The 26,871-nt window shown below is 42.1% G+C and overlaps 1 protein-coding gene across 5 annotated transcripts in view; it reads left to right on the forward strand.

The window, feature by feature from the left end:
* Window positions 1-26,871, forward strand: part of Fam135b (family with sequence similarity 135 member B) — a 294,122-nt gene that overhangs the window by 61,738 nt on the left and 205,513 nt on the right. The gene's annotated exons all lie outside the window — the stretch shown is intronic.

A 26,871-nucleotide genomic window follows, 5' to 3' on the forward strand; every position in this document is an offset into this window, starting at 1 on the left:
CAATATAAATAAATAAAACATGTATTAAGTTATATCTAAAGTGTGTTACAAGTGTTATGTTATGAAAGTCACTTGTCCTTAGAAGATGACTGAACTGATATCCCATCCTGTGAATTAAAGGTTCGAGAAGGTCAGGAGATTTCCCCAGGATCACACAGTAAATAAGAGGTAGTTCTGCTTGGTTGGTTACTGGGCCCTAACCTCTGCTCTGCTCTGCTATAGGGTTCTCATGCTGCATATGTTAGAGGAAGGATGAACTGGGAATGTACTACTCAGGCTGCATTTATAAGCTTAGTTGGGTTTTGTTCCATAGAGCAGGACAGGAATGAGCACTGCAGACTGTGCAGAAGACTGGAGATCAACCATAACTGGACCATGAGGAGGGAAAAAAGGCTTGGAAAATGCACCAAAGCCAGATAAGAGGACCCCTGGAATGCTGTGCCAGAGAACATGGACTTTAGTTTTTTAATCTGAGAAATGATGGAATAACTGCATGGAGACATCTTTCAGGAGAGGAACCTATGGGAATTCAAAAGACTGGAGCAAGTTCATCTGTCAATGGTATTTATTCTGGGACTCTGGAAAGTAATAGGATTGCTGTTAGGACCATCACTGGATTAGCACCTCATGCTGATTAACTGCCTCGTGGTCCTCTGTCTGCAGCCACTTAAATCCCTGGCATTTTGCAGGTGATCTCTAGCTTTGCTCCTTGGGAAGACTTCTGTGTAATGGAAGGAGCATGTGTGGAGTCACTGGACCTGAGAGAGATTCCACTTTATCTTTGCTGCTACATTGTTCTGTGCAGCACTCTCTCTCTTTTCCTATTTCGGTCTTTGTTCTTAAACTTTAAATTGAGACAGCTGCCCTGCAAGTTCCCTCCTGAGCAGAGATCCTATGAATAAACGCTTTGTCACTGTCACCATGGATAGCTAATGTTGGATCAGAGACAGCATGTGGGAAGGTCAGGGTCAGTTTCCCACTCGAGAGGGGAACTGTTCCTCATTAGCCGCCTGTGCTGGATCAGATGGTCTGTAAGGTTCTTCAGTTATGATGATGTAGCTCAGCCACACAGATTTACCAAAATACCTTTCTGTAGGGGAATCCCATTTGTGTTCTGACTGCCAGGCTGTAGATGAAAACAATAGAAGAATTCAGATTTTGTCATTTTTCTACAAGGGTGAATCTAAGTTCTCGGGCTCACAGAGGGCAATAGCATAAAGAGAGGGATTTGAGAACTTGTGTGTGTTTAGACTTGTGTGTGTGTGTCATCTGTATCTGACTTTGGACTTTGTATATGCCACAGGATCCTCATTCATAATTGTGCAGTTTCCACTTCTGGCTCCCTGAGGTCTCAGTTCCTTTGGGAGGAAACAAGATGGTGACTGGAAAATTCAGAAATTGTGTGTTTTCAAGCTTGACCCAACAATGACACAGATGCTTTCTGGACAGGGAGTCATCTGAATTCTCTCATTCTTTATTTACAATAAGCATGCTCAGCCAAGTCTCAGGGAACGAGAAGAGGGAGGACACTTTACCAGAAAACACATTGGAGCTATAAACAGTTTCTTTTTCTTTGCAGCACTTTGAAATTGCCCCAGAACAAACAGAATTCACTCTGGTTCTGGGATGGGAAAGGGAAGAAGATTAGTTACTTAATAATCTAAAGTTACTATCCATACCCAAATTCATAGGCTTTTGAGTTTCACTAAACTCAAAAGTCTCTTTGGAAGCTTAAAATTAAAGAACAACTTCTTTCTTTTTAGGCCTAATAATTCTAATGTGCCAGCCCCAGTAAGCTGTGTGGAATATAGAGTGCCTGATTGCCCCAAATGGACTGGATGATAGCATAGGAACAACTGTCTGCATTGGCAGAAACGTCTGTTCTTATTGCAGAGTTTTCTTCTAATGATATTATTTCCTGTCATTGTCACTACCATTTTTCAGATTGTGCAAACTGATTATAGTTTTGATTTTACACACAGTGAAACTGAAGCTTGTTGGGTTTAAGTGACTTATAGGGCAGTTATCCTAGGAAATCTAGTATCAAAACTTTCTATTTGTTACTATGGTGAAAACTGAATGAACTGACTCGAGAGGTAATATATTTCTGATGTTTGAGGTGTGGTGTGCGGTGTGTCTCTGTGTGTGTTTGTGTGTGCGTATACGTGTACAGGAGATTTCAGTGGGCTACCATAAAAATTATCACAGTTATTCAGTCACAGTGATTGATATTTGCGGACATTTTAAAAGGTATATGTATTGTATTAGTTATCTCTGCAGTGGATAGCAATTTTTTGCAGTGGGAAACAACTTAAAACTCTAAGCATTATCCCCTGGTGCTTATGGTCAAGAACCCGAATGTGGTGCTGCTGGCTGATCTGGCCCAATTCTCCCTCCAGGCTGTGGTTAAACTGTGGCAGTCCTCTTAAGGAAGTACCACTTTTAAGTTTATGAAATGGTTCTTGGCAGGATTGAGTTACTGCAGCTGGCTGGCATTCTAAGTTCCTTTCTTTAGGGCATCTCCCATTATGGTGCCTGGCTTTTGTCAGAGGTAGCAAGAGACATGGAGTGAGGCAAAAGCCAGAATCCTTGCAATCTTAGGGAGGGATTGTGTAGAAGTAGAGTCTAGGATTTGGGGTCCTTGAGCAAAGTGAAGGTCAGTCTATTGCCTTACACACCTACATTTAATTATGTTTGACTATGGAGGGCAGTCTGCAGGAGAGTTTATGGTGTGGGCTGTGAGGGTGAACTTTTAGGTTTAATGCCCTTGAGAGGCTCAAATAAACTCTCCAGCTTCCATTTTCTCCTTTAAATAAAATTGTAACATTGCCAATCTCATAGGGCTATTTCAAAACTTAGTTAATTACACAAAAATTACTCAAAACAAAGCAAGATTAGCTGTAATTTCCTCTCTATTCCGTGTTCCCAGGATTTCTCAATCTTGGCCTTGCTGCTGGGAGGGCTGTGCTTGAGCAGGTTAGGATGTTCAGTCACTTATCTTGCCTCTCCCCAATAAATAACCACAAAATACCCTCTGAGGTTAAAAGTCTCTATTCTATACCACTTCTGAGCTCAGGATATTTTGTTCAGTGAAATATCAAGAGGGTGCTGAGGTCTGTAACCTTGGGAGAGGGTAGTGAGCAGTGAAAGGTCCAGAAAAATGTGTAGGATGCGGCATGCTTTCAGCGTTACTAAGTCTGGAGCACAAGGTTATTTGCAGCCCAAATATCAAGTGATTTTGGCAAACCAGTTCAGTCTTCTTAGTTTACTAATTGTAGAGCAAAGCTAAAATTCTATTTTGTGTATTGTTAAAGGGTTAAAGCAAATGATCCCTATGTATCTGTGTGAGCAAACTATTTTTTCTTAGCAGAAGACTCCTGGTTGTACAAAGAACTGTATGCTGTTGGGGGCAATATTTGATAACTCACTTGAATGAGTCCTGCCAAGGAAAGTTGACTCCAATACCATAAGTGCCTTGGGGCTGCTCTCCCAGATTAGCAGGGTGAGCAATCTGCAAGGTTCTACCAAGTGGATCCTGGGAGTAGAGGGTGACAGGGTCTCTTCTGGATATGTAAAAGGCTGAGTAGAAGAAGTCAATGAGAGGTGTTGGTTCTGAAGAGGAGCTTGTTGGGAAGTTGCCACAAGGGACCACTGTCACATTTTTTACTTGCAGTGAATCCGATAAAGTATTGTCTTATCTCAGTTGGTTTGGATAGCTTTAACAGGTGCCATGGGCAGTGAACAAATACATAACTTCTGAGGCTTAAACAACGAGCACTTATTCTTCCCAGTTCTGGAGGTCAAGAAGTCTAAGATACCAATGTGGGTAGATGTGCTGTCTGGAGAGGACCCGCCTAATTTGCACTTGGTTCACTTCCGGCTGAATCTTCATATAGTAGAAAGTCAACAATCACATATTTTCTTCCATGGGCGCCATATCAAGATATGAATGCTCTCACTTCATGATTTAGTCACCTTATACCCCTAAGGCTATACCTCTAAATACCATAATTTCAAGGATTAGAGCTTCAATGCATGAATTTGAAGGGAAAAACATTCAGCCTATAACACTAGTTTCTGCAAACATTCTAATTTGCCTTATTCAGTTTTGAATTGGAAGAACCTTTGTGGCTGTGAGTCACAGCTCGGTAGGCAGAACCCATGGGAAATCCTGGCACTATCCTTTTCTCTTGGGAATGTGCCCTTTTTTCCATGTGCCTTGTCTCATCTTCAGCAGGAAGCACCTTGCTCTCTCGGTGGAGGTGAATTATTGGAGGGAAACACTGGGTACAATCTGGTTGATGGTGGGTATCCCAGGAATACTTCTTATCCTGCTATTTGAGGATGTGTGTTCTATTTCCTGGGAGAAATGAGAAATCCCTTATCAGTAAGTTTCCTGACTTTATAGTACCTACTACAACACCAGACACAACACAGTGTTGGTGAGAAGGAAGACTTTAGCCTGTCAGACAAGGTAGTGTCTTGGGTGCTTCTCAGTCTAGTTGACCCTGAGCTATTCTTTCTCCTTGTTTTTCTGTGTATGAGCCCTGTTGTCTGGAGAGCATCTGTATCAGTCTTTCTGTAACTCATCTTCTACTTCTTCCCTTCCTCCTACTTCCTTTCCATGATGCTGGTGGTGGGAGGTGAGACAGATAAAGTGCAGAGATCTTTGGGTGTATGCCTATAGTAATGACTAGAGTTCAAGTCTAGCACCTAGTCTCTGACACCTGAACTGATCCTGGGCACTACCCCTTACTCCAGCCATTCCAGTATTGTTGGTTGAAAGCAGGGCCCTGGAAAAGTGGCACCTATTTGTCTTATATCTGCTGGTGCCGGATATGCATCTTCCTCTTTCTGTTTCTTTAGTCCATTTTAGGCTGCTATAACTGAGTAACAGGGTGCATAAGTTATAAACAATGACTTGATTTGGCTCATTGTTCTAGAGCTGTGAACATCCAAAATCAAGGCACTGGACCCATTTGAGAGCTATCTTCTTGTGTCCCAGGTTTCAGAAAGGTCCAGTGCAGGGAACTTCTCGCCAGCACTCCCTCAGATATCCATTAGCCATCTGATAATTCTGGGTCTTCACACAGTGCTAGGCACTCTGCAGGGCCTCTGGAAAGCAAATAAGAATGAAAACTGGTAAGCGAGGAATAATCTCTATACAGATCTAAAGGTATGCACTGGCACTGAGGGGGTGCAAGGTGTGTTTGCTAGCCAAGGATAAGTTTGAGGAGAAAATCGAAAGTGTGGTTTGTTTGGTAATCTCTGAAAGTGATTATATATAATAATTACATATATTAGTTTATATTATATTATATATATTACATTATATGCAATAATATATTCTATTTCCAACATGCCAGGTATACAATTTGCCTACAAGGCTAGATAATTTCAGATTCTTTCTGTGATTATGCGGTTTGTTGTGCTTCTGTACAATACGCTTTAAAGTTGGATGGTCCTGACAGGTCATGAATTTTTATATGAATATAAAGAATCTGCATCAATCTTTTGTAAAGTATTTTAAGCCTGGAGAATTATCGGATAATGAAAATACTTCATCTTTCATTTTCTGGAGACCTGATATATCTGATATTGTTCTAGGAACTGGTAAAATCATCACAAAAGTAAAATCATGGAGTTTGGTTTTTTGAACCCCTACTTTTCCCTAAAGGATCCTTAGAGGGGGCCTCCCCTATGACTATAACCTGTAGGAGGGACTTGGTTTGTTGGCAGTGGGTGATAGAACCTTGAGCCTCACTCTTTCTGCTTCCTTGTGGTCCTTCAGCCTATCCTCACAGATCCTCTGCTCTATCTTGAGGCAGAGGGATAGCTGCCTCATTCATTCTTGGCAGAATGGTTGATGGAGCACATGGATCTGCCTCCTTTCTGCAGGGGCTGGGTTTGAACACTGTTTTCCGTCCCTGTTGAAACAGTCTGTAGGAGATTCCGTTGCCTGGTTTATAAAAGCAGATCGACAGCAAGAGTCATCATATAGTCTTGGAGAGGGTAGGATGATCACTCCATGTATTATGCAAACCCAGATGCCTTTGAGAGTGGATGAAGATGCAATTCACAACTCATCTGGGACACTAGACACATAGACACTGTCCCAGAAAAATAAGGACATGAAGATCAATTCAAATGATGCTCCACAGCAGGGTCCCTAAATGGATAATTCTTACAAAATCTGTATTATGGTTATTTCTCCTGTTATTATTTTACCAGTGTGATACTGAGTGGAAGGTTAAATATGCATGAGGAAGGTATTACGTTAGGTCGGCCGTGAGGTCTCAATTGAAGGCTGGCTGGCAAGGCATATGCTCTTATCTCAGTCAGTCTTTGAACAAGTGCCTGTCAAAGAACTTGTCAGATTCCATATTAGAGGAAACAGATACTGATCAGGGCAGCCAAGTTTGGGAGGTAAACACACAGCAAAGACAAGGCATTTTATCTTCTTTTGTAGCATAACCTTGGACATCTCAGTGGCTACCTCAAAAAATATTCTCATTAGAGACAGATCATGACTTCAGTATGCTTCTTGAAAATAATGGGTGGCCTTTAGTTTGGGGACTGAGTTTCATGCACTCTTGGTTTCTTATACAACCCTCTCTCTTCACCCTCAGGAGCTTCTGTTTGCATCGAACTCTATAAATTCTCACTGAACACCTTGAATTGAGTCTGAAAGTTTGTGAGCAGATGCTCTGCCTGAGGTCTCCTGATGTGACTGATTTATCATTACACTTGTGGCTGAGCCTTCCATTTACTGAGCACCTGTGTCCACTGTCCTGATGCTGCAAGGGTGGAGAGGGACAGTAATAGGACTTTGACTTGAAAACTGTGCAGATTTAAGATGAAAACATCCATAGAAGGTTTGCTATTTTTAGCAACAGCCTTTTTGAAACAGATACCCTGAAAAATTCATTCAGCATCTCCTTTATCCTCTGGGCCCCTTTGCCTGTGTGAATTGAAAGAGATACATTGCCTGTCATACAATTTACAGGAGAGTCCTGTGTACTAGATCATGATATCCTTGAGCTCTGACCAGTGCTAAGTAGGACAGCACTTCCCACTTTACAGAAGATGTGCAGCAGCTTGCCCAAGGTCACACAGTTCTTGAATAGCAGAGCTTAGACAGAAAACCATGACCTCCTGTTTGCACAGTTTGGAGCCAAGAAAGAAACCAGCAGAACATCACCTCCAGGAGACCTCCCACAACTATGGCCAGGATGTGTGCAGGCTCAGGGGACAGACTTGCTCTTCTTTATGCCCCAGAACAAGTGACTACCCTGGTCAGTTCTGCAGAGCACCAGAGAAAAATGTGTAAAGGACATAACCTGTAGCTTCACACCCTTGGGGCCATGTCTCTGAGAAAGAGGCTTAATCCGTGAACCTAAGCTGAGAAGGAGCAAGTGGAATTGAAGTAAAAGCCCATCAGAGATGGGAAATGACATGAATGATGATGGCTAATTATTTTGGAGGTCAACAACAATTTAGTTATTTTCACTGTTCTATTGGATACATGTTATACAGTACAAGCATGCATGGTATTGGAGATCTTTTTTCAACTGATATAAAATGCATGTTACAAACTGTAATGTTTGATGCAGTGTCAACTTGAGAAGCTTAGAAGCTTAACTAAATAACTCAGTGGTAGTACATCCTAAGGCATAGGGTATGCACATTAGGGCTGGTAATTATTTGCAATATAATGGAGGAGAAGAGGCTTACTTTCCCCATTTTGCTCTTGTTGCTTATGCTGCCTTCTGCCACCATGAATTATTTCCCTCTGCCACACTACCCTGCCTTGAAACCAGCTGATTATGGACTGAAACCTCCACAAACTCTGAGATAATAAACCTTTCTCTCCTTAATTTGGGAATCAGTATTTTTGTCTCAGCAACAAAAGAACAGTAACTAAGACAGAAAGTTAAACATTTAAAAATGTTTGATAGCATTAACAAAATGTTATCTAACCACATTTTCTGTTTAGTTCTCCTACATTTTCATCACCTTAAGTGAAAAACTATATCCATGAAGTGATCACACACACACACACACACACACACACACACACACACACACATGCACGCACACATACTCTGTAGTCTCCAGATACCACAAATCTGTATTCTACATGCAGCGGCCCATTCTGAACACTTCTTGAAGACTGGGTTGTGTAATATATGATGGTTCACATATGACCTCCTTCCTTTGGCATTTGTCACAAAGCCGTTTCCGTGTAGGACTATAGATGTGTCGAATCTGAGTTACTGAAACATTTCATTCAGTTCTTGGTTAGGAGTGAACTACATGTCTCTAAAACATCTGTGCCATTTTATATCATCTTTACTGTACGGCTGCAGGGTGACATCGTTTCCTTCCTTCCATTTCCTTATTTGCTTCACTCTGAACGTACATGGCACTTAGAAATGTGAGCCAGTGTACTTTACTTCATAGACATATGGTCCAGGGTGTGCCCAGGGATTATGCTTTAGGAAATGTGGGAAAACAGTCAAAGAAGCTCTTGAAGATTCTGTACTCCAAGGCCAATTGGATCACCTACCTCGTACTCTTTCCAGGATGTCCCTTCACTGCGTGGGTGGGCAAACTGAGGCCTAAGTCACAGTGCTGCATTCATAGACAGCTTGCTGGGACCACCTGAGTAGATCTTCATACACAGGAATTCTCTCCAGGGAAGCCTTGGTTCCAGACAATGACACTGATGCCCTGAGTCCCCCATTTTTTCTTTTAAAAAGGCAAAACAGAAAAAAAGCATATAAATTATACATAATTTAAAAAATAGATATTTTTTACTATGATATCCACTGAAAATTTTCAATAGTTTGTTGAATACAGGTTGTAACCCTTGTATAAGCTAAAGATTTTGCATATTATTGTAGTCATCATTGACATATGAAGAAAGTCAACTGCTATTCTCATTTTATGGGTAATAAAATGAAGGGCCATGGTGTTAAACAATTTGGCCAACATCATGTCTTTGTTAATCAATAATGAGGTGGTTAATATGAGTTTTGAGATATATGGAAATTTTCTCCTTTATCTTCCAAGTGTAGAGATGGACAGCTTTATTTCATCGATGAATGGCCTGGGCCAAATGCAGAATTTGGCACATAACATGTGTCAGATAAGTATTCCCAACTTGAGACACCTATGCCTGAATAGACTCACCCAAGACATAGAAAGGTCAGATTCATCTCCTATCTACTGTGTTTGAAACCCTGTAAGCTAATAAGATTGAGGATCTGAGAAACAAGGTGATGGTACTATGGCCAAACAAGTGGGTCAGTAACAGAGTGTGGATGTAAACTAGGTACATCTGATCTTGGATTTCCCCTTGCCCAAGGGCTCCTTCGGTTTCCAAAATGCTCTGCTGGGTCATTGAAGAAATGTGCAATGGAAATAAGAAGACCTTTGGCTCACCTGCGAACCCTGCTTCTGCTATTTGGGGCTGCAGATCAGCTGGGAATTCCTCAGAGGACCCAGAGACTGTGAAAGGAGCTAGGGAGCAACATAATAACGGAGTTGTGCAGGCACATTTACAGTATAAGTGGAGGCATTTAGATATAATTAATATAGCTGCTGTTTCATTACATAAGTAGCACTTGGGACTCAGGACATGCTTTCCTTGTAGGCAGAGGCATTAATTCATTACATTAGTAGCACCCCATTGAACCAGTCAGTGTTAGGTTCAAAAGGGCAACTCGTGGAGCATGAAATGGGGAGAAAAGTAGAGGGATGTGGAAGTCAAGAGGGGACACAGCAACCTAATTGTGCCCATCAAATGATTTACTTTAAATGGTCATGTGTATTTCCTTCCTTTTCTCCTCTGAATATTTCAGGATATTTCCTGAAGTACGTGCATCCTTACATGTGAACAGATGGTGGCCTAACTCCACACTGCTGCCTTATGAACAGCTTACTGCCTAGAACTGAGTGGATCTGCCTCCTCTAGTCAGTAGCAGTGGGTCCTGGGACATCACAAACAGCTGAACCTGTGTCATTATCAGCAAAGAATAAACAGTGAGCCTCATTGGGATGAGGGGATTGGGTGAAACCTAGCATAAAGGCTCTAGAATGTGGGAGATACATTACGTTCATGGAAGTCAGATCCTCACCTGCTTCCACAAAGCAAGATGTAAGTGCCCTTTACATATGCACAAGGGGAGGCTGTAGATTAGACAGCACTGATAAGTCTGTGGGATCAGGCATCAGGCAGCTGACATCTGAATTCTAGCTCTATCTCTATTGTCTAATGACAACTCCAGGTTGAGCCTTCCCAAGCCCTTTCTCTTATTTTTAAAACAGGGATAATAGTAGCGACTGTTCTAGAATACACGGGGGGGGGGGGTGAATAAGATGATTCATGGAACAGGGGAACTTGAGAAATACCAGCTCACAGAGAAATACCAGCTCACAATTATCTGTGGATCAGGACCAGGTGATCCATGGGACACACACACTCTGCAGACAGATTTCGCTGAGACTGTACATATGTTTCAAGGTTATTATATTTACTTCTAGTAATTGATATTAAGAGTTGTCTTACTATTAATGAGATACCTTTATTTGGTTGGGAGGTATCTTGGGTACGTTTCTACTTCTAAGGACACATTGCCTGGAACTCAAGAGGTCTTAAAAAAGACAGTGGCTTCTTGGCCCATCATGTGACCCCTGATGTCCTATTTACTCACACATGCCACTTGCTTGGCTACAATTTAGACTGTTTCCACTTCATGCAAGAGGAAACTGAGGCTCAGCATATACACAAGATAACAAGATTTATATGATATCACCTTTTGGTTATCAGGGCGTAACTGATTTACTGGGCCCACTTCTCTTGTCCTTTCGTACTGGCAGAGGTCTTTAATAGAAACTGACCTGGATTGCTCTAGTTTGAACTCATATCACATAGGACTACTAATCACAGAAGACCTGGGGTCCAGATGTAGGGACAGTGAGTCCTTGGTCAGAGCTTTCATTTTTATATCATGCACTTTCTTGATTCATCAACCATCCTCCATCATCCGTCCACCCACCAGTCCATCCATAAAGAGTTTTGCTTATGCTGTAACTCACACTGTTCTGCCGTACCCTGAGACAGCAGAATCTTGTGGGGACATAAGAGATAATGCAAAGAATAAAGGGTAGGATAGGGACAGGGCAAGGTGTTAGACATGAGCTCAGTGTGGCTGGCAAAGCAACCAACCTAAAGGTTCCAGCCTGTGCACTCTGAATTTACACTCTGTGCAGAATTATCTCAGTACCACTTTCAGGCCCAAGGAACTTTTATGCTTCTATCTCTGCCTTGAGGGCCATTAGAAAAGCAAAAAAACAATGTAAAAAAATGGTAAGCCTCAAAGAAATTCCCTAGAAGCAAGGAGGACCCCACTCTACTCACGACACAGAGAACACTCTTAAAATCTACTTTTGGAAGTAAAATGCCTTGGAAGATGACACCAATTTGAGCATGATAGTATTCCTGAGATTTGTAAGATCATCAGTTAACCCTATATAATTTTGATTCCTAGACTTATTTGACCAGGAGTTCTTTTGGGGAGGGGAGGGGGAGTCATCTATGAAGGAATGTTCTCAGAACCCAGGACTCTGGTAGGCCTTGGTAACTGCATGCTCTGGTCCAGATCACAGATGATGACCTAGAAGGTCAAAAGATGTTAAGTTACCTGGCCAGGGTCACAGGGGGATTTGCACTCAGATCTAGTTTCAAGCATTGGGATATATATATATATATATATATATATATATATAATGAAAAATGAAAAATAAAAAAAATCATATATACATATAATATATTATCTAATTCATATATATATTATGTATGAAAATATATATTCATACATATATGAAATATGATATATTTCACATTATATATGAAAATTATATGCACAAATACAATTTCTTTCATTTTGACTCAGAGATCTGAATAAAGTAGCAAGATTCTCTGATTTAGAGGACGAAGAGGGGAGCATGTGGGAGATGGACAGACTAACTGGGAGTGTTCACAGTGACATCACATTTGGAAACAGCTCCACTTGGTTCTGGGTGCATGCAGCAAAGGCAGGACTTACTCAGCTCTTGCTTGGAAATGCCTTCCCCTCCTTATTCCCCTTCCGCTTCCAGCCTCATTCACACCAGCGTGAATTACCCTCACTCTCTCATGTCTTCACAGATAGCGATATGCTGCTTAGTCTTCTGCACTTCAGAGTTCCCTGAAGTGGGCCTGGCGATAGAGGTGGAAGCAGAGGTTAGATTTAGATGGGAGGGCTCTGGGCCAGTGGCCAGAAGATGCAAAGGCAGTTTGGAAAGGCAGTTGGACAGGTGGGAAAGGCGAGTGTTTATTCAAATGAGATGGTTAAATTCTAAACCTTATGTGTTAGTTGCTGAGATAAAATACTCAACACCCAAGTTTATAGGAAGAAAGGTTATTTAGTTCACATTTTATAGAGGTTTCAGTTCGTAATTGACTGACTCCAAGGCAGGGTGGCACATGGAAGAGGAGCAGCCATTCATGAAGGCAGAATACAGCAAAAAGCAACAGGGAAAGAGGAGACAAGACTCTTTCTGTCTCTTATCTTGTTTGCAAGCTACCTGCCCTAGGATGGGTATAGCACTCACACCTTTAATCTCAGCCAGAACTATACCAAACCAATCAGTGGACTGATTTACTAATCACACACCCTTGATCCCAGAACCACACACAGCTTCTCTCCCATGACTGCATGAGGCTTTGGGGGAACATTTAGACATAAACTGTAGCAATTTATTTGAATGTGTGCCATTCCACAAGCAAGGTGTTTACCTTCTATGATTCAGTTGTATTCTGTTAATGAAGGAATGTCAAATCTGAATTAGCTAGCCTCTGTCCCTTCTGAGCTAGGAGCTAAGTTAGTGACTCAGAGGAGACACGTTCCCCTCTAGGGAGTGCTTCCCGAGGATGGCTGGATTAATAGTGCAGCACTGCATATCCCTGGTTTTAGCTTGCTGCTGACTCAGGAAATTCACTTAACCTGTTGGTGACTTGTGTGAAATGAGGATAATGATAGGAGTGAAACAGTGAACTCCATTACAAACCATGTAAACTCCAGCTTATTTTCTCATGAAGTCAGTGAATGAAATTGTAGACAAAAGGAAGATGTTAGGGAGTTTTCATTAGAGATAGAGAGAGGAGAAATAGGAGGGCTCCAGAATGGGTCATCATGTGGCCCCTTGGATCCGAACTTCTTACTGATAAACAGAAAGCAGGAATTGCTTAGTGGTTATCAGGCTACTGTCACAGGCTGCCCTATGGGGTTGAAAATGACCAGTAGGAACTTCATTACTCAGCATGTAGAGTTTAAAGGAAATGGACATTTAAAAGAAAAAATGGTTAATCTGCATTTTAAATTCCTTGAAACTCTGAAACTTTGTAGGGAAAAGCTGCTGCATTCCATGTTGCCTGAGAAAGTCCATTCTTGGATGAAAGTCCTAGTTCACTACTTATTCTTGTTTTCATTTTTATCAATTTGGCTGATCACCTAACTTTATTTCAGGTCTTTTTCTTAGCTAACTGCTATTCATGTACTAGCTAATTAAACTATTTATTACACTATTACAGCATTACCTGCTATACTGAGTTCTTGGAAGGGTTAAAATAATCATATAAAAATGTTAGAATGAGCCTGACAAGGAGGGCGTGCCCAGTAAATACAAGGGTTGGGGTCACTACTGGGCATCCAGGATGACTCTGATGCTCAGACTGGCTTCACACTTGCAGCTATCCTTCTGCCTCGGCCTGGAATTACAGGCATACACAACTACACCTGGCTCTTTGGGTCATTTTAAAATCGTGTCTCACTGTGGCTTTAGTTCACATGTCCCTTAAAACTGGTGATGTTGAAACTCTTTATGTGCTTATTGACTACTTGTACATTTTCTTAATAAGACCCCAATTTTATTTAAGGGGTGATATAAACCAATGATATTTTTGTAACTAGGGAATTATAGAACTTGACCTTCATGCCAACAGATGCTTGGCTTCTGAAGGGAGAAAGGAAGAAGCAGGGAGATCACTTGCAAAGGAATTTTGGAGGAGTGGGAGATATGTCTGGGCCTGAGCAGCCTCCATATCCTGATCCACAGGGCACTAGAAAGTGGGGGAGGCTGAGCCTCTGCAGGTTTCCATAGGGACAGGAATAGTGGCTGCAGGTGGCTGAGGAAGGTGTTGATCCTGTGCTGAGCCCCAGGGCAACTGTGGCTCTTCAGGGTCAGGACCTGAAAAGTGTCCTCTGCCTTTACCTCCTTCTTCCTGATTCAGACAGCTCCACGGTACCTGGCCAGGCCAGGCAGCTGTAATGTTAACTGCAGTCATTTAGCACACTGTTTACTATGTGTCCTTAATTCCTGAATGTCAAATAATGCTTTATGTCTGGTTAAACATGTCAGCTTAAGTGGATGATAAGTTTTGCACCTGCTCAGCTTTCACAGGCACAGGGCCTCCAGGGTAATCTCCCTCGCTCTACCTCTTAAACAGAAAGAGGAACTCCTGGGTCCCAGGACAGTCTTTCTCAATATCCTCTCATTGTATCGTGTCATAATTATCTGTTCTTGTCTCCCTGCTTTGAGCTCTGGCTTACTCCTTCACATCTTTCCAACACCCAGTTTGGTTGCTGACATATCCAGTGCCTTTAGAGGGAATATTAGTATTTGATAAATGTTTGAATGAAGTAGTCATCTCTTCATGACCAAAGAGGGGTCTCTGCAGCCTTCATGGGGACATTTACAAAGGAAGACTGTTTTTTTTCAAAAGGCACACATTTATGATTAACTCATGTCACACCAGGTTATAATCATTTCATTAGGTTTCCAGCATCAAGTTAATTTCATATCACAGTTGAAGGCAATTACCAAAATCTTCAGTGTTGTCACCTGTTCCCCCATCCTTTCCCCCCAGGACAGCTCTTTCTCCTGACTTCTGAGACTTTCATCTTGCCTTTTCCTCACTGGTCAAGGAAATTGTAGCTCAGTACATACTACTGGGGAACCATCTATCCACTTATGAGCTGGGTGTCTTAAGATAGTTATGGTTGGGCTGGGGATTTAGCTCAGCAGTGTAAGTGTCTGCCTTGCAAGCATGCAATCCCCGGTACTGATTAAAAAAAAAAAAGAATGACTATCAAAAATAAAACTACAGTGAGCATCTACATACACATTTTTTTTAAAGATAGTTATGGTTACCTCTCTTGGCATTAGTTTCCTTTCTCAAAGTCAAAGATATTTTTGTGATGATTCAGGGTTGTCTTTCCAATATGAAATGGAATAAAATATTGAAGTATTCAGAACCATACTTTTTCTAAATTATACCCACTTTGCTCCATGTTTTCTTTTCCATTTGTCTAATAAATTGTCTTTTTGTCAATCTTTAACTCCTAAAATCTATTTTTCCTTCAGGATTTAGTTCCATTTTCATTTTTAGTTCACTCAGTAAATATTTACAGAATGCTGTGTTTGGCCTGAGCCTTGCGCTGTTCACCACAGCAGCCCGGAGTTAAGGAGGGACTGCATTATTGAATGTGCTATTCTCACAGATGAGACCTAAATCAAATATGCAAATAATATCATGGCATGACAGTCCCAAAATAATGAAATGTGTTGACTTCCTAGAAAGAAAGTGGGAGGCCAGTGTCTAATAGCTATAAATATAGCTATTCGAAGGTAAGTCAAGGAAATGACCTTTACACGTAGACAAGGAAAAACCTGAAGGTTGTATCTGAGTTGCCTAGGAATAACAGGCTTTGGAAGTAAGAGAAAGATCCAGCTCAGCGCCTCTGGAACAACTGAGCAGAGCAGGTTTGAGGAATGGCAGGGAAGGAATGTAGAGTGTAGAATTATCTTAAGGAAAGAGTATTGTCCACTTAAAGCTGGAAGACAGTTTATGTTGGACCTTGATGGCCCAGAGGATGGTATGACCTTTAGTTACACAGTATACAATCATTGCTAAATTCCTATCATCTTGCTTTAATATTGCTGTTGTTTTGGGGTTCTTTTTTTTCTGTTTTTTTTTTTCTTAAAAAAAAAAAAAAAAAACAATGGGACCTTACTGAAAGTGAGGTGATTGGAGAGGTCCGCTGTGCTTCCTAGTGGAGAGCACATCACTGGAAGAAGGGAAAGGTAGGAGGGCAGAAGGACGGGGAGGAAGTGTGCAGAGGCAGAGGATCAACTGGAGGCTCATCCTTCCAGGGGAGAGCGGAAGGTAGCAGTGGGGTGAAGGTGACCTGCCTGTCTCTGAATAGGTTTTAGAGCCAAAAATACAGAGCTATCTGAAGCCTTTCTTATTCTCTCCATGCCTCTACCACCATGCTGTTTCACCCCACCCTGACTACTCTTTACCTGGTCAAAACCAAATGTCTTTGCTATGCTGGAGTGCAAGTGGCTTGTGCCTGGTTACAGCCAGGGTGGAGTTGCAGTACAGCTTTTGTTTATCTTGCATTCCTTATGAAACTGTGAGTCTGTAGAAGTTGGTGATTATAACATGCTCTCTGGATAAAGTTTCAGGCTGGCTTTGAGAAGCTAGCACATAATAAGCCCGCAGTGCATTTATTCTCTATAAAATAAGAAAGTGAATGGAACACATGAAGACTTTGGATATCACTTGACAAGTAAGCCTCTGAAATGGAAGAGGGAGAAGGCTACGCAGTCATAGGTCTGGCCAAATGTGAGAGCCAGATATCAAGCAATGCCTACATGTGGTAGGTGGAACAGTATTGGTGCAGACAGCTCAGCCATGAGCTAGATCTCTGGTTGTGTGATGGATAAGGCCATGCCCCTGTGGTTTGTTTCTATCTCCTGCTCCTCATTCACTATCTTGTTCATTTTGATTAGGCAGTGAACACTATGATGGACTATGACATTTCCAAACCAAGAGAGGACAGGCTGAGCTGTAGTTTGGGAAGGTTTTACAAGAGGATGGGTGTCAATATGAACAGGTTGAGTGTGATCTCTACTGTTGAATGAGGAACCCAGAGTGGTTGGAACAGCAGGAATACAGCAATGGTGGTTCTGTGACAGAAAAAGAAACAAATTATTATATCTACTTGCTTTCAAGAAATCAAATGCTAGAATTTCAAAGAATATCATGCTAAGATTAGGTAACTGAGATTGTCTCCCTGAACATCAATCATTTCTCACGAATAAAAAGAGAGAGAGAGAGAGAGAGAGAGAGAGAGAGAGAGGAGGAGAGAGAGAGAGCGAGAGATCACCAAAGACAGAGCCAGAGACACAGAGAGACAGAGAAAATAATCTCCTTTGATGATTTCCATATAAAATTTTGAAGATTAAATAAAATTAATATTGATGTACCCAGTATTTTGGTATTTTACACTTACTTCTGAGTCTTAACTCTTCCCTTTAATAACCATATCCTCATATTTACTAAGATAAGTAAAATAACCAACTAAGGAAGCAGAGTCACAGACAGATTTCACTGATCTACAAGCCAAGTAACACAATACTGTAACATGCCAGGGTTGACTTATGTCTCCCAAATTTTCACTTTTTTCTGCTATATGTGTGTTTCCACAGATTACAGAAACTGAAGTCCCATAGCATTAAGTGCAGAAATATACCTCGGAGCTTGGATTTGAGCAAAACTAGGTTCAAAGTGGCTTTTAAGGCCCTAAGTAGATGATCTAAGAAAAAGTGTTGACAATAGGTATTTCCTGGTCTCAAGGCTTGTGGGTCTAAGCCTGTCATCAGTTCTGGAGCTGAGGAAGGCCACCAGTCTACCAGTCAAGAAAAAGACATAAAGATATTTTTGTAGTTAGAATTAATACTACTTGTGGTGGTTCTAAAGAGTGAATTTTACTCAGCCTGGGATTTGGTCAGCCCCTTCCACTGGAAATGTTCAGGCTAGACTTCACCTGCATCACCCTGTTGCCACCTCTCCTCTGTCTCTTCTGTAGGATGCCTCTGGATCACCCCAGGCTAACTTCTTGTCTTACCAACAGGGCAGGAAATGGGAGAAATATTCACTATGAAACAAATCCCTCTATTCATTTCAAGGGGAAATGTTTCTACCACGGAATTAAAAGATAAAAAAAAGACTATGTAAAGGTTATCATTTTTCTAAATTCCCACTCAAAAGAGGATATTCTGCAATCACAGGTCTAACTCAAATATTATGGCAAGTAGTTTGCATTCTGTCTGTCAGAGATTAAAATATATGCTTTTGATATAAATTGTGTTTTCTCTCCTTGCATGAAGGGGATTACAACCTCATTCATAGATGAAAAAATTGAGAAACAAAAGCACCTCTGTGAAATGCAGAGCTAATGAAAGACAGAATCTGAATCCGTGACATTCGGGCACCAATCTTGGCTCCCTCTGCACCGAGCTGCCTCTTTCACACCCTGCTGTGGCCTTAGTTTTCCTTTTGCAAAAGTGTGGACTGGCTTTTCTTCTTCCCAGAGTTCTCCAGCTCTGAGACTGATCCGACACCTAGTACCATGAGGTGGAGGAGGAAGGGCTCTATGGTGTGTCTGATGTTAACCTGAGCCCCTTGATGACTGAAGCTCCACTCCTCTCATATAAGCCCAGCGATGGTGATTGAGGATCAACCCCTCTTGGCTCCCAAGAGATTCCAGAGAACATCGTGAGCATCATTGTTCAGGGCCTGTGGATCTTGCCTGTAGTTTGCTTTCATTTTGATTGGAAGGAGAGCAAGAAAGGAGTCTTGCAGATCTTGTGGGTGGTCAGTGTGGGAATGCAGTGACGCAGGCTGAGTCATGGTTGCATTTGTGAGCTACTGACAGATGCTAACCAACACCGGATCCCAAACCACCAAACCCAAAGCACAAACAGATAGCGCGTCTGAAATGCCAGCCTTGAGTCATGAGTGGGGGCTTGCGTGTTGTATTCACCTCCTTTCCTGTTTGCATCGAGCACTGGGAAGGATAAATAGAGGGCTTCTCTGTAGTAATGACAGCAGCAATCACTGCCTTCCTCTCCCAGCCAGGCTGCTCTGTGGATCCTCATGGGGATGTAGATTTTACACATCTTCCTTCACATACGGGGGACATAGAGGATGAAAGGAGCTCTGAGGAATAATTCTTTAGTTTCCAAGTCTTAAGTATAGACTAATTCTAAATGCCCAAGGAGAATGTACTGCATATGAAAGAAAAAAATTAACTTTTGTATCACTATAGATATAATTTGTCCTGAATTTGCTTGAGATTTCATTCCTTGCTAATCCCTTGAATGTTACTTCGTGACTATTTGCTGTAAACTTTCATACCACATTTGTTAGTCCCTTCCTCGAAAGAGGTCACAGTGAAACCTGAAAGATAAATGTGCTTCCAGCACGCAGCATGGTCAAGGCTACTTGGTGTGCCCATGGTCAACTGGGGAGGGAAGGAAGGGCATGGCATTTCAGGAAAGGATTCCTGGAGAACCTGGATTGGACCCTTATGCTTAGAAAGCTTGTCAAGTAGAAAGATGAAACATGAGCCTTTGGAGGAGGTGATGGTTGACCTTGATAGAACTATGCTCATGAAAAGTGGAGCACTGGAAGTATGGAGATTGCTGGACTAGAAATTAGGAGACAGAAGTCCTGAGAAACCTGAGTCCCTGAAGTCTTAAGGTCTCTTTCCTCCCTGGGCTTCACGTGTTTGATATATGTAACAGAAGGCGTGGGCAAAGTGACCACAGCATCCACAGAGTCACTGGTTTCTGATATATAAGGTGTTCAAGTCTCTGTAGTGCCGATGACCTGAAAGGGTTAAATGAACATGGGTGATGCGAGGCCAGCTGATATCCCCATGTGATTCAGCTGGAATTGGGTGTGCTGACGTTCTGCAAAGGAAATGCCCTGGAAACATTTAAAGCTATTAATGAATGCAAAGCCTTAAAATTAGATGATGTGATATTCATAGACTCTGAAGCTGTCAGGAAAAATAGAAGATGCTTACTTCAGGCTAGATCCCAAAGAAGGAATCCCCTCTTTTAGCTTCTGGGCCAGATAGCATCTGCCGACATTCTTCCAGAGATTGGAATCAGTGCTTTTCCAGCAAGGTGTGACCTCTGACTTCAATCTTTTCTATCAATGCACTATAATTCACCCAAACTAGGGGCCACAAGGTGCTGTTATCACCTCCCTACAATGAATTTCTACAGAAGCAAGTATGAAACCTCTCCCCCAACAGGAACCAAAGAAGAAACTTAAGTCTGTACCCAGCTGACTTGGCTGGCCCTGGATACCCAAGTGTGGCCAGTGCAGGTGTATGATTTTGTCATTGGTCTCTGCATTCTGTCCAGGTCTCTCCCTAGCACCTCAGCTCTACTCTGTGCTGCTAATTCACCCCATCATCCAGATATTAGGAGTTGAAGCTCTCTTTTGTTATGCTTAATTTTTATTGTATGATGTGGATTTTTGCTATTATTCTAGTATTAGCATTAGACCATAGTAATTAAGCAAACTGAGGAGGTGAAATAATTTAGGAGGGGAGAGAATGGTGACAAGCACTCCTAAGATAGTAGCTTTAGAGCTAGAGATAGAAGAGGTTAGATTTGGGAGGTACACGTGGTGAGAATTACCAACTAATTGTCTCTGGGATGATAGAGAGGGAGAACTGAAGCCTGACACGTCACTGATGTCCAGACCATAGAGTAGGTGGCCACAAAATTGTACAGCTTTGGGTCCTTCTAGATACCTCCAATATAAGGGACAGGGCCTTATAGTGGCTCCACTAGTGGAAGAGAACTGTAGGCCACAGTTTTGGATCAGAAAAGAAGCATTTTCCCCTGTGGCCTCTAGTTTTGAATGCTTTTGTGTAGACCATTCCAGGTCTACAGAATGTAATAAGGCACAGAAACAAACATGGGCAAAGAGAGCAAAACCTCAATGAGAGCTGATAATGAAAGTTAAAGAAAAATTTAAATGAAATGTTCATATGGTTAAATAAATATATAAAGAGTTATTGTTTGTGGCTTAAACGTTATGATATGACCATAATATGTTGGCAAACACTTATGTTACCCATTGCATAGGTTTATTATCTTGTTTTTACAAGATAATAAATTTTTTGTTTTAGTGAAGGAGCCTAAGGCTTGAGTCTCTGTAAGCTGAATTAAATTATAAAAATAAATGCCATTGGATACCTGAATCTTGGCTGGATATCCCCAAACTTGAGACACACACACACACACACACACACACACACACACACACACACACACAGCCATGTACTCAGTCACGGAGACCCTATTCCTACACACAGCTATTTGCATGCTGTAGTTTACAAACCCAAGCACTTTAAGAGAAAAGGAATTTGGTTGTTGAAAGAGAAGCACATAGGATTCTTTCCCAGCATGTGCTTTCATCCTTCTTGTGTCACAGGAACGGGAAATAGATAGTTTCCCCATCCAGGTGGCATTAGATGCAGCTACACTAGGTGCAAACTTCGGCATTAGTGTTCCATGTGTTTTGGAATTGAGAAGATCCAGCTCAGGACCCTGGAATCTTGTGTGTGTGTTTCGTGTTAGTTTCCTTGGTGGTTCTTTTGTGGGAGGTCCTTGGATTGCATGTTGAGAAACACAGACTGAGTGTGGCCCCTGATGTACTGTGTTAGGAGAGACCAAATTTCATCCAACTCACCTGCAGCATGATCTGTTATGATCCTGCCTAATGCACCCATCAGACTTATTCTCAAAACTTGAAGCTCCTCTGCACTCCGGGTTGGTCATCCATGGACTGACCTGACAGGTACACTTAGTTATCTTTAATGCCTAAGCACTTCCTTCTTCCTATCATATAGCATGTAACTGCCCCATAACTTCAGGGCTTTTGTTTTGTGTTGCTGTTCCTCAGTCTTCAATTTTTCCCTCTTCTTACATTCACACAGACGAAATGCTATCATTTAGGATGTTATTTCTTTTATAGGACTAAGGATTAAACGCAGGTACTCAAACATGGATGGCAAGTGCCCTAGCTCTGGACTACAGCCCCAGCTCTCTGTTACTTTTGAGTCCTTAGTAGCACATGTATTTTTTAACTTCTGCTGACTGTCAGACATTGTGTCAGGCAGGGGTTACTTACAAATCCCTAGACCACTGACCCCATTTCTCTAGGGAACTGCAGCTTCCTCAGCTCTTTCCTCAAGGATAAACAAGTAGCATATGTATTTTTCCAAAATAGCTTTCCTTCATTACTGCAATGGGACTTTATGCAAAGAAAACATTAATATTTTACAATTACTTTGTAACTGTAGTTACCTTCATCAGTTCTCATTTCACATCGTTCTCTTGTGAGATAGTTTTCTTTTGAAGTGCTGATGCAGAAGCCAGACTGGGAGAGGTACCGTGGGGAACATAGTCAGGGGTGCAGATGCGTAAATCAGACCTGAGTGAGATCTACTTCCTGGTCCTCTGCTACCGCTCTGCCTCTTAAAATTAGTCCTTGTTGAGTAAAGTAACACATAGCCTGCCTGGTGATGATGAGATCTTAGCGTCTTATGGACAGAGGAGGGTGTGTCATTTAAAATCAAAGCAGCAACAGTATTGCAGAAAAGTAGTACCAAATCCTTTCCCTGAACACCTCAGTAATGGGAAAGTTCATTGCTTCATAAGACAGGATCATCTCTCAATGGGCAGCTGGCATGGCTGGAAAGCTCCTGGGTCGGGCATGCTGAAAAGTGAGTCACAATTCAAAATTTTGTTGAATGAATATGAACCAGGGCTGTAATTTCAGTGTATCTTTTTCTACCTTGTATCCTGCTTCTATTTTTGGAAATTTAAATAGCCCAAGTTTTCTGAGAATTCATTTATAATAAACCAGGCTGTTTGGAGTGCTTTACATGCATTAACATTTTAAATCCTCACAGTAACCCCACAAAGATGGAATTATTACTTCCCACTTTATAGATGAAGAATGAGACACTTAGAAGTAACAGAGAGTCCAAAGTCATCCAGGGGCTTTGGGGATGCAAGATCTGGTTCTAGAACTTTGGTTTTCATTGCCCTAGAGCAAGGTTGGTTTTGCTATGGTCCTCAAGGCCTTGTGCTGAGCCTTGTCTACCTCTGGGCCATCCCTTCTTCCTGTGCCTCCTTTCCACTGTGTTTTTATGCAGTGTGGTGTATCTGACAAGTTGCCTGCACACATGCAGGCTGGTGTGCTGCTGGCTGAGTGCAGACCAGACCTGGACCAAGGAGCTGTTGCAGTGTGAAGGGAAGCAACAAAGCCAGGCTTGTAAATATCAGTAAGCTGAGAATATGAGGACTGGCTGAGGGCGGGGCGCTCCTTGCTTCTGAACAAAATTGGGCACTGTTGACCTGGCAGGCCCCTGAGTCCCAGGTGTCACACTCTCCCACTTTCTGAGCTCTCAGCATCACATTGGAAGACCATTAGACCTCTTGCTCAGAATTTGAGCATCCTGAGGGCAGGGTCTGCTTCTCAGCTCACAGGCTCAGTGGCTGGACCTGCCTTCAGAGATACAGGTTTGAAGTTGAGAATCACACCAAATGTGGTAGAATGGGTGGCGCGGGTTATAGTAGGAAGTTAGTGCGAAGAAGGTGTCTGTGCATGTGGTGTCTGTGTATGCTGTGGGTTGATGTGCTGGTTTTGGTTGTGAATGGGTGGGTACAAATGTGTGTATAGAGAGTATGCACGGGGAGTGTGGGTGTTAAGTGCGTGCTGTATATGTGTCTTGGACATCTTGTGTGTGAGAGGACTATTGTGTGTTATATGCATTGGTATATCTGTGTTATCTGTGTGTATTATGCATGTCTGTGTGTTTGGTGTGCCTCAGGTGTATGAGTGTGATGTGTGTGTGTGCATTGGTATACACTACCTTTAGCTGCATGTTCATGTCCTCTGCATGTTTGTGCCTATTATGGATTAAGAACTGATGGACAACTTAACGCCATCTGGATTACATCAGCATGGCATTGAGTGAAGATGCTCCACCTGAGGAAAGTTGCCAGCATAAATAGGCGGAAAAGGAGAAGGGAGGTGTTGAGGCATTGTGTTATTACACTGAGGTATTGTGGGTTCTCCTACATGTTGCTGTTTGAGCCGTTGGTTCTCTGGAGAAGCTTTGGTGCTCAAATTGAGCATTGCTTCCTGGCTCCAGAGGGGAAGACATGTGCTGCTTGGTCTCCAGGATGAACTCCCCATGCTGGCTTCCTGGCACGTACCTGACTGTGCTTATCCTCGGAGGAGCTCAGGGCCTCCGTGTTGCTGAGGATGACTGTGGTGACCAGGACAGCCCTGGTCTTTGTTGTGTGACTTCTTGGCTGTAGCATAGAACCCTCATCCTACCAGCACAGCTCCTTCACCCTGCTGACATGGACTTTTTGGCTTCCACCACTGACCTTTGAACCTTCCCAGTGTAGATCCATAAAACAGACTGGTGTGAATTCTTCTTGTGGGCTCTGGACCTCCAGTTGGATTCCTGCGAGGCATTGTCATGAGCTCTGGGTTTTCATCTGTACTCATGTGGGACATTGCTGTGGCATTTAGGCCTTGACTAAATATTCTATGTTTTTGGTGTTACATATAGATTTCCTACATTTCCTTGTGTTAATTCCTGGTGACCATTATAAAAATAATATTATGAAATCCATATCCTAATTTTAATTGTTCTCTGCACAACCTCTGACTACAACAGTGACAAACATATTAAGTAACAGTATGCTTTATCCCCATCAATTCTGAAGATAATCTGTGGGTAGATACCCTTGATCTCTTTGCTAGTAATGACAAAATTGAGGAATGAATATAAGCAGTGAACTAAAGTCATGCACCTCGAAAGAAACCAGGGTAATTTAGGTCTGGCCAGCTCTGAAATCTGAGTGCCTAATCCAGTGGTTCTCAAACCAGTAATTGCCTGAAAAGTTCATAGAAGAGCTGGCAAACAGACCTGGGAGAGTCATCCTTCATGTGAGTTTCAATTCATTAGGTTGAGGGTGTGTTTCAAGATTTTGAATTTATAATAAAGAGATGCTGATGCTTTTGGTCTGCAGCTCACTTGAAAGCAAATTTGAAAAACAGCCTATTTCTAATCCTCAGGTAGAAAGAATAATCCAGAGGATTAAGACCAAAGTCAATGGCTTTGGGTTATTGAATACAAGCTGTTTTCACATGTACAGTTCCCAGGAAAACCAACTTGAGAGACGGATGAGGGAGGAGTTTGGTTATAATGAATAACATGGTGCTAAAAAGGAAAAGGCTGCTTCCCACCAAGAAACTATTCCAAATTCCTGGAATTTATCTTCTTAGTAGTTCTGAACAATAAAACAGTAAGCTGTATTTTGTGGGAGGACATAATAATACTTTGTGTATTTTTTTGTGTATGTGCTTAATATTTTTCTTATAAAAATTTATCCCTCATAAATATACTATCCCTCATAAATATACTATCATACTCATTAGTGTTAAAGCTGGGAAACTAGGGTTTTTGAGGTACTGGGTCTCATTGTTGCTCTGGCTGGTTTGCTAATCCTCTGTGAATTGGAATCAGTGATGCCTGTCTCGGGGCATTTTCTAGGACAGTAGGAAATAATTTGCGGGCATCTGACAGTGCTTGGCACGATGCAGTCTGGAATTGCTGGTGTGTGTTGCTCTTTCTCTCTCTTTTTCCCTTTCTCTATATTTTCCTCCCTCTGTAAGGTCAAGGCACAGCAGAGAGGCAGGGGTAATTGAAAGCTGACAGCCTTGAGCAAGGAGTCAGATGCCTTTGCCAGCGCTGCGGTTTTGGTGATTGAGACTGATTGGGGTGATGAGCAAATGGGGAAAGTTGCAGATGTGTTTTTAGTGCGATAATGAAATGAAGCACAGAGCAGCATCTGTTTGCTGGACTCGTCATCTGCTCTTACTGGAAATGCCCCCGGTTTGAAATCAAAGTGCTGGTTCCAACCTTGGCTGGCTCTGGCGAGTTAGACCTGACTGTGACTTTCCTGTAGGTTTTCAGTAGATGCTATAAGCCAGGACTTGAAGGTTTGTCAGGTTGAAATATTGCCTTGTAGAATTTATACAGCTTGGTTCCAGGATCAGCTGCATTTTAATTTGATACGCAGCATTCTGCATCCTCAGACATGTTTCCTCCAATGGAATCCTTGCCAGAGCTGAGACACAGTCAAGGCTGAGTTAATCTTGTACACTGTTATTCTTGGGAGCTGGCCTAGCAGAAGTGTGTTAAGTGAAGCTGAGATCTGAACCTTGTTTGATCCTTGAGGTATCCTGTGGGTAAGAAGTGGGGCTTTGGAAGAACACCCAGGTATCACCCACCACTTGCCAATTGGGAAAGTCCAAATGTTACCTCTCTTTCTCTCTTCCTCTTCTGCTCTCATTCTCTGTTTATCTCAGAGCCCATGGGAGTAGCTGGTTGCCAAGTGTACTGCAGGTATACACCTGTTAACCTGCCAGGAATTCACCCCATTCCCCACAGTGATAAACTGAGACTTAAGAAAATGAGAAGACTTACCGAAAACATCACATTGGAACATCTAAGCTTGGAGACTGGCTGAAACTCACAACTTCTAAGATCCCTTTCTTATCTACAAAATGGGGCAAAAAACCTTCAGCAAAAAAATTCTTATTGAAAAACAAAATGGGCTAAAAAAAAAAAAAAAAAAGACAACACATAAAATAACCTGTCTAGCACTGTGGGTATAGTTGGTGGTCAATAATAAATTCGGTTTCTCTTTGTGTGTGGTCCTGGGGATTGAACCAGGGCCTTCACCCCGTGCTACATTGTCAGTCATTTATTTATTTGACAGGGTTCAGAGCACACTGGGATTCCAGGTGTGTCATAGTGATGTTCCTAGTACCTAGATGATTTCACGTACTCGGACTCAAGG

The sequence above is a fragment of the Cavia porcellus genome, unplaced genomic scaffold, assembly GCF_034190915.1.
Source record: "Cavia porcellus strain 051 isolate PalLab524CR breed Dunkin Hartley unplaced genomic scaffold, mCavPor4.1 scaffold_19, whole genome shotgun sequence".
In the NCBI taxonomy this organism is placed as follows: domain Eukaryota; kingdom Metazoa; phylum Chordata; class Mammalia; order Rodentia; family Caviidae; genus Cavia; species Cavia porcellus.